Source organism: Adiantum capillus-veneris, chromosome 8 (assembly GCF_014529385.1).
Source record: "Adiantum capillus-veneris isolate H3 chromosome 8, ASM1452938v2, whole genome shotgun sequence".
In the NCBI taxonomy this organism is placed as follows: domain Eukaryota; kingdom Viridiplantae; phylum Streptophyta; class Polypodiopsida; order Polypodiales; family Pteridaceae; genus Adiantum; species Adiantum capillus-veneris.
The window spans coordinates 164,281,080-164,294,380 of record NC_140938.1 but is presented as its reverse complement, the minus strand read 5'-3'; the positions used below and the strand labels follow the sequence as shown (position 1 = coordinate 164,294,380).

Sequence of the window (13,301 nt, the reverse complement as noted above, 5' to 3'; positions counted from 1 at the left end):
CCTTGTGCAAACTGTTCTTGATGCCTTACCAGATTCCTACCAGACTTTTGCTAGTACTTGGAGATTGATGACCCAAGGAAATCCTGAATTTGTCAAGTTTGATACATTATGCACATTACTATTGCAAGAGTCACTTTCTAGAAAAAGCAGGACTAGGCAGCCTGCACTTGAACAGGATTTTATTGCTTCTCAAAGAAAGGGTGGTAACAGTAATGCAGCCACTTCTTATGGTTCTGTTGCGAGCGGCCAAAATATTGTTCCTAATGCTTCTGTTGGCAGTACTTCGTCTGGCAATTCTGGTGATAAGGGCAAAAAGAAGATGTGTTGCCATTATTGTAAAGCTAATGATCACTTGATCAAGTCGTGTCCTAAATTGAAGGCCAAAGAGGCTAAGAAGAAAGAGGGTGGTTCCACTACAAATGCTAATTCCACTACAAATGCAGCCATTGTTGAGTCTTCTGTGAAAGGAGACTGTAATGCTGATGTTGATGCAAAATGGGCTTTTATCACAGAGTGCACTTACAATCCTGTTGTCCATGATGCATGCTTGTCAGTTGCTGCAGATTCACATAAGTGGTATTTCAATAGTGGTGCTACAAAGCACATTACCTCAGATCGTGAATTGTTTACCTCTCTCAAGTCTGTCCCTCATGGGAATTCAGTCACTTGTGCCAACAATGCCTCTTATCCAGTTCAAGGAGTTGGAAAGATTGTGCTTATTGCTGCTAATGGCAGTTCTTTCACACTTGTTGATGCACTTTATGTACCTGGGATTAAGAAGAATCTCTTGTCTGTATCCGCACTTGCTAGACTTGGACTTGTAGTCAAATTTGTGGATGGCAGATGTACAGTTCATGATCTCAGTTTTGGTGATGAAATTGTTCCATATGGCCTTTTGTGCCGTGGGCTATATAAGCTCACTTTGTATGACAAGTGTGGACAAAATTTTGCAAATGTTGTTGCAAATTCAACGGCTATTTCATATGCAAAACTTTGGCATGCACGTTTTGGTCATCTGAATTTTGCCATTTTGCTGCGTTTGTAGAAATTTGATATGGTTGCTTCTTTTCCGCCTCTTGAAGCACCTATCAAACATGTTTGTGAAGGCTGTATTTTTGGGTAAGATGCAGCGTTATATGTTTCCAAAGGATGGTTCAGTTCGAGCCACATGCAGATCGAAGCTTATGCATAGTGATGTTTGTGGGCCCATGCAAACTCCTTCCTTGGGCAATTACCTGTACTTCGTGACAAGAGGACAAAGTGTGTAGATGTAAGAAGGCTTTGTATGGGGTGAAGCAATCTCCCCGTGCTTGGTATGAGAAAGCTGACACTCATTTGGTTAAACGAGGCTTTTGTAACAGTCCAACAGAAAGCACATTGTATGTAAATCGTGAGGGTAATGTACTTCTCATTGTGGTTCTTTATGTTGATGATTTGCTCATCACTGGACCAAATGAGAGACATATTGCTGAATTTAAGGCTGATTTGAATGCTACTTTCAAGATGAAAGATTTGGGGTTGTTGCATCATTACTTGGGTATACAGTTTAAGCAGTGTGATGGTGGTATTGCCTTGTGTCAGAAAAGTTACATAGAGACATTGCTATGTAAGTTTGGACTTGAGGATTGCAAACCTATTGCCACTCCCATGGAAACAGGTTTGAAGTTGAGTCTACATTATGTTGGCGATCCTGATGATGTCACTCTTTACCAAACTACTATTGGCTACCTCATTTATGTATGCAACACGAGGCTGGATATTCAGTTTGCAGTCTCACAAGTCAGCAGATTTAGGCATAGCCCAGGGTCTAAGCATTGGCAGGCTGTCAAGAGGATTTTCCGCTACCTTAGTGGCACTTTACATCTTGGCTTCTTTTATCCCAAGGGGGGATCATTGCCGCCAGACTTACATGCTTTTTCGGACTCAGATTGGGCTGGTTGTTTTGACACGCGAGTGTCCACAAGTGGTTTTTGTTTCATGCTTGGCAGTTCATGTATATCATGGTTGAGCAAGAAGCAACCTACTGTGGCCACTTTGAGTTGTGAGGCTGAGTACAGGGCAGTCTTCACAGCTACGATTGAGTGTGTATGGCTAAGACGCCTTATGGCTGATTTGGGTGTTGGACAAGACACTGCCAACACTATCTACACTGACAGTCAGAGCACATTGGCATTTGCGAGGAACCCAGTTTTTCATGCTCGCACAAAGCACATTGAGGTGCATTACCATTATGTCAGGGAGAGGCTCTCAGCAGGAGAGATCAGCTTGGCTTATGTGTCAAGACAGGACAACCTTGCAGAGATTTTCACAAAGGCATTGTCTCGTGAGAAGCTTTCCTCAAAGCTTTGGGCTTACTCCCCTTTGTGGACTGATCATGCCCTCAGGGCATGGAACTTCCCTTTACTCATGTGCCAGCTCTCATTCAACGCATCACTCCAGGGGGGATTTGCTACCATATACATGTGGTAGTGATGTGTGTGAACACTCTAGGACCGCCGGGGCATTTTTTCCCTCTTTAGGAGGTTTTTTCCCCCGAGCATTGTATATACGCCCATCACTCTAGGGCTATCTATCTTTCCATTGCACACTAAGTAATACACTCTCTATTGTGTGCCTTGAAGATCCTTCATCTTCTCCAAGCTATGTGCGTTTCTCTGCAACCCTAATTCCAACATCCTCATGGTCTGAAGTGAAAAAGGGCGAGACAATGGGTGTACAGATTCAAAATTCTTTGGGGCTTTTCTATTCAAATTAAGCATAGCTATCTTTCTTGGTTCATTATCCATCAGGGAATTTGGGTTGGGGTAAAAGTTTTGAATGCTAAAATAGGAGATTGGCAAATGCAGAAGATGCCAAGCTGATGAAGACGTGGAGCATCTTTTCTTGGGCTGCATACACAATGGCTCAAAGCGTCAGATTTTACATAACTATTGTAAAGGAACTTACCCTCGGCATTTTACGGTTAGGAAAATTCTGGTAGGGGAATGCTATAAACTAGATATTCCACTATGGAATCCGTGGAGGTTTTCTTACCTCTAGGACTGCTGGTGTCAAAGAAATGAACCCATTTTCACTGAGAGTTTTGTAGAAAACGCATTCTTATTTCTAATAGAGATCAAGAAAACCTTTATCTCTTGTCTCAACCATGTGAGAAATATTTATACTATGTCCTTAAATGTAATTCAGAAGACTCATAGTTGGCAAAGCTGAAAGGAAAAGATGCTTTTGTATTTATTGGAGGGAAAGACTCCTAATGGCTCATGCCCGCTTGGATTTGTAGTTTTCTCCTCATCTTTTGGGATGCCTCTTCCCCCTCCAGTGAGGCAATGTTGTAACCTGCTTTTTTCATCATTCAATTTCCTATCTTTCCAAGAAAATGGTACCTAAGTACGTCGCTCCTTTGGGACCACAACTATCATCTAATATCATGGCTCGTCTGTATTTTGAAGAGATATAAAAACATCTGATCAAATAATAGAGTAAGATTCTGTCAAGCAAATGAAGGCAGTGAACAAAAGTGGGGTGAGCCGGCCGCTTTGATGATAGCGGAACTCCACCCTATACGAGCTGCATGAGCCTGCTTCATCACGGATGCCCTTTTCCCTTTCCCCTCTCCAAGAAGCTCTGATTTCTTCTCAGTGTTCCTCTCTCTCTCCCCTCCCCTTTGGGGTGGGGGGGCGGAAACAATGGAACTTCATGATGCACTGAGAAATGGGTTCGTGCGCTCAGTACCCAGCAATCCAGGCTCATTAGTCATTTCGCCTTCTACGCCATCTATCACTGCATATAATCCTCTGTTTCAAGGTCCTTCGGCTAATGGCTCATCCCCTAATGTCCTCCCTGTGAGACAAGCCATCCAAAGCCCTAGAGGATCCCCGATGCAAGCCCTACCCCCCTCTTATGCATCAATGGCTAGCATGCCTCCAAGGAACCCAATCAATGGGGGATTCCCTCTAGTAGAGCAATTGAGGCAGTCGTGTACAACTCACATACAGCAGGCGCAGATGTATTAACATTTACCTCAGGTCTCTCTGAAGGCAAGTATTGCTCCTTTAGTAATACATCATGACATTCGATTGTTCTCCAAGCAACTGGTAGAAGGCTATGGCATTCAATCTATAGTCACCCCTCTAGGGAAGATAGAGAAATATATTCCTCTCTAGCCTCCACTCAATCAAAATAACCAGGAACCAGACAATGGTCCAGAATATTAAATTCTCAGGGAGACGAAGGGGGTAATTCTTCTAAAAAATAGGGGTTACCATCCCCTCCAAAGAACTAGAGCAGTGGCACTCCCAATTTGCAGGACAGAGTGATAATCGGATTGCCGCATGATACAAGACCCTCTATTGAAGCCTTGAGAACATGGATGGCTGAGAACTGGGATACCCGCAACATCAAGATAACCCATGTTCAATACCTCCCCAAGAATTACTATCTATTTTTATGTGAGGATGCAAATGATTCTCTGCAGATAGTTAGCCAAGGGCAATGGCTAATCAGAATTTCTCCATTGTCGGTGTTCAACTGGTATTTAGGATTGAACCCTAGAGGACCTAAACCAACAAAAGCCCCTATTTGGATTGATTTCCCTGACTTGCCTATGGAATTTTACCCATGGCTTAAGAACATTGGGTCATGCATTGGTAAAGTTCTAGGGCAAAGATCAAGAGGGGGAATTAACCCTAAATTGGACCCTTAGCTATTGATAGAAGTAGACTTGAAAGATGATTTGAAAACATTAATCCCTATCAAAGACTCAAAAGGCAACCAGCTTCACCTTCAACTTGTGGCTTATAGGAACCTACCGAATGCCTGGTTCCACTACTTTAAACAATGCCATTTCATAAAGGAACGTCCAGATCTAAAACCTCAACCTGCTCAGGAACCTCAGCCCCTCTAGAAAAGAAGCACTTCCAACCTGTCTCAAGGAGAACAACTCAAGAAACAACAAGAATACAAGGCCAACTACCTCGAGGAATAAAAATAGTTTTAGCCCCCTTCTTGAGGATGTATTTGATCCCTTCAGTTATGATCTTCCCAAACATGAAGAAACTCAAAAAGCTCAGGATTGTTTCGCCACCAAAGGTAAGGATATCAATAATGCATCTTAGGACCTAGTTGTCTCACAAGGACCAATACAAAATCCCTTGCAAAATCTGTCCTCACCTTCGAACAGTCCCATCAATTATGTCAAGGGGACACCCTCTTCTTCATCTTCTGACTCAGAAGATTTCTCTGTTCCTAGCACTCAAGACAAAGGAAAACAAAAGTTGGAGGAAATTCTTTTTGAAACCCAACTACAAGAACAAGACAACCAAGTTAAAGCTCAGCTTAGCATGGGCCCAGACAAATCAGTGGACATTCTTATGACACAAGTTGAAGAGGAGAGGCTCCCACTTCCACCCAATTTCTCAATCAAAAGGAAAAAAGAACCATCAAAAGACCCCACAAGGGTCTCGATATCTGTGGCTAAACCCTCTAGAAATAGCAAGAAATGAAATGACCAAACATTAGTGCTTTGTCTTTCAACTATATAGGCTTGACAGATCCAATCAGGGCCCAAGCCATCAAGTGTTGGATGCAGGAATCTAATGTAAAAGCTGAATTTATATACTTACAAGAGATCAAAGCCTCTGGTCAGATTTTCTCCTCTAACCTCAGAAACTTGGATCAGGCTTTAAATGGTTTACCCCCTCTCACACCACTGGCAGGGGTGGAGCTGCATTGGGTATTTCAGAAAAATATAATAATCAGGTGATAAATGTCCATTCCTCTGCTGAAAAAGGTCACTAGGTATCTGTTACCCTCGATAACCTTTTGGCTTCACAGTCATTTCCCTTTATGCTTCTAATTCCTCGTTTCACTAGTCTGCCAACTCCGTGTTTTTTTGCAGGGGACTTTAATATGGTTGAGTCTATATATGATAGATGGAATCAACTTGGACAAACCATCAATGGTAGAGAAAAGCTTAATTGGGATAATGCAGTCTCGCCAAGCTTAACCTGGTGGATATTTCAGAAGAAACTGGCAGACTTGGTCAAACAACCAACATGGTAGTTGCTACAGGGGAGCAAGGCTAGACAGAGTTTACTTGAGTAGAAATGTGCTTAACGATTTCTGGTAGGTAACTTGCAAAAAGGATAATTTCATTCTAATGTCTAATCATTCTCCTATCATTGTTGATCTCCAGAAAGAAGTACGTATGTACAAAGCTGGTTGGCCTCATGTGGATCAAACGCTGTTGTCCTTGGGATTTATAAGAGAAAAAGTCAAAAACCTTTACATCTTGGTATCAAACTGTTAAACAAACACAAAAGCCGCTTACAGAGTATAAAGCCAAGGCTAGAGACATTAGGAATAGCAGAAGAATGATGATAAGGAGTCAAATTAAATCTCTAGAAGATGGCGTGCTCCCTGGGATCCCTCCTAGTCCCCAACTACTTGAGCTAAAGACCAAGCTTAGAGATGAGGAGCTCTTAGTTGTTAAGGCCTCAATCCATTGGACAAGAAAATTTTGGGCTGGCAAAATTGACAGGACTGATAAACACATGTTTAATCTTCTTAAAAAGAAAAATCAAAGGATTTTATTCCTTTTCTGAGAAATAAAGATGGTCAAGTTCTAAAAAATCATGTTGATAACCTGAAGGTTGCTAAAGCGTTCTTTTCTGAAATCTTTTCAGCTCCCCCAAAAAGAGGGGTTGATCAAACCATTGCTAGATCTACCATTGCCAGAATGAGAAAGAAATATGTGCCAATACAGGTAGCTCAAAGATTGGATCAGCCCCTGTCCGAAGGGGAGCTAAAAGATTCTATAGATGCTCTTAAGGATGGTAAATTACCTGGTATTGATGATCTTTCAGATGAATTTTTCAAACTGTATAAAGATTTTCTAGTCCAACATCTCTTGTCCATATGGAATGAGACCATTAGGATAAGATCTCTCTCCACCTCTATGAACAGTGGTGCTATTAGGCTCATACAAAAAAGGGGAGAAAAGGAGGACCTAGGGAATTGGAGGCCTATCTCCTACCTGACTTCTGTTTACAAAATATTCTCTTTGTCTTTAGCTAGAAGACTAAGTCCCATTATGCACCAGATCATCCTCCCCGAATAGAAAGGCTTTATCAGGGGGAGGTTTATCCTTGATATATTACTTTATGGGAAACCATTGATCTCCTTCAAAGCAGTGAGCAAGCCTTTGTTTTTTTCAAAGTTGACTTTGATAAGGCTTATGTTATGATGGAATGGGATTTCATCTTTCAATATCTGCATGATATTGGTTTTGTCCAACTGTTCATCAAGTTCATTCAATTACTTTTTGGAAATGCCTATGTTAGAATCTCGATTAATGGTGAACTATCAGATGCTTTTTCTTTGAAAAGATCAATCAGACAGGGCTGCCCTATATCCCCTCTCCTTTATGCCATATGCTTTGACTCATTGGAATGGCTAGTGCAGGACGCTCTTCAAAAAGGCCTAATAAAGGGCATCAAGATCCCTGGTTCTTTCAAGGAGCTGGGTTTACAACAGTTTGCAGATGACACAAACTCTCTGATGTCTAATGAAACAGGTTCTGTCGAGCACTTTTGGACCTGCTTGGACACCTTTTGTAAGTCTAGTGGTTCAATGATCAGAGAGAGAGAGAGAGTGCTCGGGCTGCTTTGAAATGTATCGGCAGTGATCAAGCAAACACAATTATATATCTAAGAAAGAGAGAGAAGGGGGAGGGGGTGCTTGTTGCATTAATACCTTCTTACAAATCTGTCATGACCAATCAAAGTGAGATTAGTATTTGTTCAACATAGCTTGAGTAAATTACACCACAACACATCACAAGAAAAGCCACCCCAATCATTGTCTTAAGGCCAGGGGAGTCCTCTCCATCCTGTCGCCTTCTTACAGTATATGTGATTTAGGCTAAATTGATTGCAACACCCAGAGACAAGCTATCAAGAACTTTAAAAAACACACCAAGACACTTACACATCATTGTTGTCCATTACTTCACGTTGAAAGAGAGACAAAGTATCCAAGCTTAGTCCAAATCCACCCTCCTTGATTCAGCAAATGTTAGGCTTACATTAGTAGGATAAATGATAGATTTCCTACTCTCAATTGAATGATCACTCTCTCTCTTACAATGGCATAGAGTTCCCTTGCTAATCACCCCTATTACAACACATGCACATGCATAAGACAATGAGCTTCCACTCAAGAGCTCCTTCTAGAGAGGTTGAGCTTGGCTTCTCAAGCTATAGCATAGTGCTCTTGCTTATGGCTCCCCCATTTTGTGCTAGCTAAACCCTCCTTTTATAGCAATTTTGAGGGCTAGGGTTACTCCTCTAACCATGGTTGGGTTTGATTTTCAGCACTTATCTAATTTCTTTTGCTTGGAATTATCAAGAAGTTGGTGTGGATAGATGAAGAAGAGAGACACGAGAGAAGTGGAGGTGATAGGACTTTTCATCGTAGGTTAGTGTTAGTAAATTAGTAGAGTTAGTATTTTTATTGATTTACAAATGGAATTGGATATTTACAATGGGAGTATCCAAGTAGGATACAAATAAGGAAGAAAAAACTCTTAATAGGTAAGAAAATATGGATTTCTTACAATGTTGATGCTCCAAGTGTCTTGAGTAGGGTCAATTTTGACGCTTGTTGACGGTCCACTAGCTTTTATAGTACGTTTTTTCTCCACTCCTGACCTTCCTTGGAAGCCAAGGTAAGTGAAGATGAGTAATCAATCACCATGATGCTGTCTTTCAAGAGAAGAGGCTGAATTTTGTGGATTTTTTGATAGATATGGGTAATATGGATGAGGAAAAATGAGACTAGGTGGTCAGTTTTGGAATGGAAGTGTGTGTAGGAGACTGATGAATTCAACATGGTTTCTCTTATTCTTCAAGGTTGAGAAGAAGGTGAGTAGAGTGCAGAGAGGAGTGGTGACAGAGGTGGGGAAGATGAGTGGAGAAGTGTGTGTGAAAGAGGAAAATGATAAAGTGGGAGAGGGAGTGTGGCTGCATAGCATGGGCAAACTGCGGTCCACCAATAAAATCATAGCGCACAGCTCGTAGCTCAACAAAATATGAAAAAAATTGAGGTAAAATTTCAGCCCACGAGCTACAACTTTTGTTTGTATCACCTTTTCAAATTCAGAGAGCAAGTGATCTTTAAAAATTCAAAAAAATCAATTGTTTTTTTCCAGTGCACAAAGTCCTTGTGGGGTCCTTCTTTGGATGATTCTTTTGAATACCTCCAAGAGTGAGCCCTCCCTAGTGCATGCATGCATGCCACATACCCTTAACCTTATTTGGTAGGTCTATAATTGAAGATATTGTTGAGATCATGATATAAGTGAATAGTACAACTAAGAAAATCAAATATTGAGGGGTCTAAAAAAAATATGTACATGTCAAATATAAATAATATAGGTGGAAAAAATATAAAGGGGCAAAATAAATATCTCTCATTATAAGTCTACCATAAAAAGATGAATATTTTTTGTGGTCTAATTTATGAGAGTAATAGAGAATAGATGTAGGAAGGAAAAAAACACAATAGTGAAAACATATACACATAAATAGAACTAGTTTTTTTGGATTTTTGTTGGGATGGAGTTACACCAAAAATAAGAGAAGCTTGCATGAAATTATTTTTATATGGAATAAGAGTATGCAAAATGGTAAGAAAAAATATGGTAATGGTGAGTCAATGTACATAGCATAAATAACACACCCTAGGTAGAAATATTTAAATAAATATCAAAATAATTATGAAAAATCCTTTTATTTAGGCCCTATATACAATGCAATATTTATACACAAATGGGCCATAATATACTTTTTTTGTTTTTTTTTTAATTTTATTTTGGCTCAACTAGCCCAGTGGACTAGCTAATTGAGGGTTTTTAAGAAGATATGGGAAAAGTCCCCTAACTCACACACACCTATATACAGTGAAAGGGTGAGGGTAACCACAATGTTTGAGTGATTTGATAGGGTGAGGTAACTCACTATGGAAATTACAGAGAGCCAAAAAACGGCTATCATTAGCCCTCCCCCAGGATGATGGTATATTCATGTACCATCATAAAGCATCTTTTCCAAAGAGAGTGCTTCAGAGTCCTTGACAAGCTCTTCGTTGTTTGGCCCCATGGAATTTTGGTTTGAGTTACACTCATGCTTCATAGAACAATACTTACATGAGATAGCTACCTTTTGACAGATCTTTGGTAGATCCTTTGGTAGAAGGCGAATCAAATAAGGCTTCAAGTGATACCCGTTTACCTTCCTGGAGTGCTCTTTCCCATTCAAGTCCATAAGTTGATAGTAACTTGAATTGAAATCATTCTTGACTATCTATGGCCCCTGCCATCTAGTTTCAAACTTGGCATCAAAACGATTATCGAGTCAATTGTCATACCTTAGCACAAGATCTTCTTTATTGATGCCTTTGTCCTTTAGTTTCTTGTCAAGCTTTTCCTTCGTCTGTGTGGCTTTCCTCTTGTAGCACTCGTATGCTACTTCTCTTTTCCACTCAAGCTCAGCTAAGGTAAGAAGTCGATCCATCCATGCTTCTTGATCATCTTGTGTTGCTTTTCCATGAAGTATCATTGTTGGAATGTTTAGCTCAATTGGTTGTAAAGCCTCTTGACCATAGACCAAGTGAAATGGTGTGAACTCTGTGGCTTCCCTATATGTGGTTTGATACGCCCACAAGGCACCATCCAAGAAGTCATCCCACAATTTTGTCTTGTTTTTCACCATCTTTCTAATGATGCCTGCAATGACACCATTAGCTTTTTCTACCAAACCATTTGAATGGGGATAGTAGGGTGTACTATGACGATGTAGAATGTGAAGTTCTTCACAGACTTCTGTGAGCAAGCCCTTTCTAAACCCTGGACCATTATCAGAAAAAATCTCCGAAGGTGTGCCAAATCTACAACAAATGTGAGTGTAGACAAATTTGCTCACTGTCCTCTCATTTACCTTTGCCACACTTTGTGCTTCCACCCACCTAGTCATATAGTCTACAGCCACTAGAATGTAGAGTTTGCCATTTTTTGTCTTAGGCAGAGGATCCATAGCATCAATGCCCCACTTTTCAAAGGGTCCATATGCAAGCATGATTTGCCTTGGACCATAAACCAATCTTCTATTCCCATTTACCTGACAATTGTGACAACTTTTACACCAATGTTGGACATCCACATGCAGACTTGGCCAAACATACCCCGCAAGCAAAATCTTCTTCACATTTAACTATTGGGCAAAATGACCACCACATGCCTCTTCATGCAAACCTTTTAGAATGGTTGGAATTTCCTTGATAGTTGGTACTCTTCTGCACACTTGATCCTTCCCTCTTTGATAGAGGGATCCTTCTAGGAAGAGATACACGCTTGCCTTCTTCATGAGTCTCCTCTTCTGAGCCTTCGTGAAGTCTTGTGGAAACTCACCCTCCAAAATGTATCTAATAATGGGAGTCAATGACTCCAATCCCTGGTATCTCGGTTGCTTGACAGTTGTTGCCACCATGATGACCTGCACTTCTTTCTCAACACATGTAACTATTTGTTGTGCAAGTAAATCGGCATCTTCATTATGTTTCCTAGGAATATGATATAGTTCCACTTCTTCAAATTGATTAAACAATCTACGAATGGCATGAACTTTTGTCCTTAGGATTTCATTCTTGCACACCCAAATGCCTAAAATTTGCTTTACAATGAGAAGTGCATCCCCTTTTACCATGAGATGTTGTATACCTTGGCCTATGCATATCTTTAAACCATGAAGTAGTGTGTCGTATTCCGCTTCATTGTTGCTAGTTGAACCTGGTAGATTGACCTTCTCTTTCATGACCACCTCCCCACTTGGGTTGAGCAACACTAGCCCTCCCCTTGCTTTTCCTGTGGCTCGTCGAAAAGCTCCATCAAAGAACAAGGTAAAAGAATTAGAATATTTTTTGGTGGTGGCAATGGTAGGGTCTTTCTTTCAGGCACCTTAATCTCCTTCTCATGTACCCTATAACTAAGGATCCCTCCCAATTGTGCACACACACTATCTTCTACCTTGAAAGAGTATTGGAACTCTTGCAACTCCATAATCCACTTTGAGATCCTAGTACTAAGATTCATTTGAGATGACACCCAAGGGAACAAATTTTCTGCAATGAGAATTACAAAAGGTTTTGGTAGCAGGTAGGATCTAAACTTTCTCAAAGCAAGCAAACATGAGAGAAAGCATCATGAGTTCTGCTTCTGTGTAGCCTCTCTCCAAGGCATTCATGACCCTACTAGCAAAGTAGATGGGTCGCATCTTGGTACTGTGGGGATCTTGTTGTAGTAAAACTGCACCAATCGTTTCCTTCCCAACACTAGAGCTAACAAAGAATGTGTACTCCCAACAAGGAGGCATGAGTGTTGGTAGATCTGACAGAATGACTTTAATATTACAAAAATACTCTTCAAGATCATCAGACCATGAAAATTCTACTTGCTATGTCAACTTTTGCAAAGGGTGAAGTAACTCCAAGGCTAAGTGAATGAAGCGTGACATATACTTTACCTTTTGAATGAATGAGATGACCTCCTTAAGACTCTTTGGTGATGGTAGCTCAATAAGATCCTTTGCCTTTGAAGGATCCACCTCAATGCCTTTATAGGAAACCTTGTGACCAAGCAAGATCACTTCATCCTCACCTATGTGACACTTGTCGGGGTTGAGTTGACCTCCCATGTCATAGAGCTTCTTTAAACCTTCTTCTACCCTTTGTAGATGCAATGATTTTGAGCTATAAATGTAAAAATCATCAATAAAAACCCTAATGGACTTTCCAAAGAATGCTTGAAACACCATGTTCATGAAGTGTTGGAAAGTTGCAGGAGCATTTGTCAGGCCAAATGGCATGACTCTAAAAGCATAACAACCCCAAGGAGTGATGAAGGTTGTTTTCAATTGATCTTCCAATATGATACCTATTTGAATGTAACCCGAGTAGCCATCACACACAGTGTACTTCTCATGACCAGCTACCTCATTTAGTATCTCATCCTGAAATGGGAGGGGAAAGTGATATCTTTTTGTTGCCTCATTAAGTGGACGATAATCCACACACACCCTCCACTTGCCATTTTTCTTAAGAGTGACAACAACGGGAGAGACCCACTCTGAATTCTCCACTGGATAAATAAAACTTGCTGCTAGAAGCTTTCTTACCTCCTTGAGTAAAGCCTGCTCCTTGATGACTCCTAGCCTTCGTAGCTTCTGAGCCTTAGGTGTGGTCTCTGGCTT

At 40.7% G+C, this 13,301-nt stretch overlaps 1 pseudogene; it reads left to right on the top strand.

The window, feature by feature from the left end:
• Positions 1-3,908: 3,908 nt before the first annotated feature.
• Positions 3,909-5,761, top strand: LOC147453295 (uncharacterized; annotated as a pseudogene).
• Positions 5,762-13,301: the final 7,540 nt, after the last annotated feature.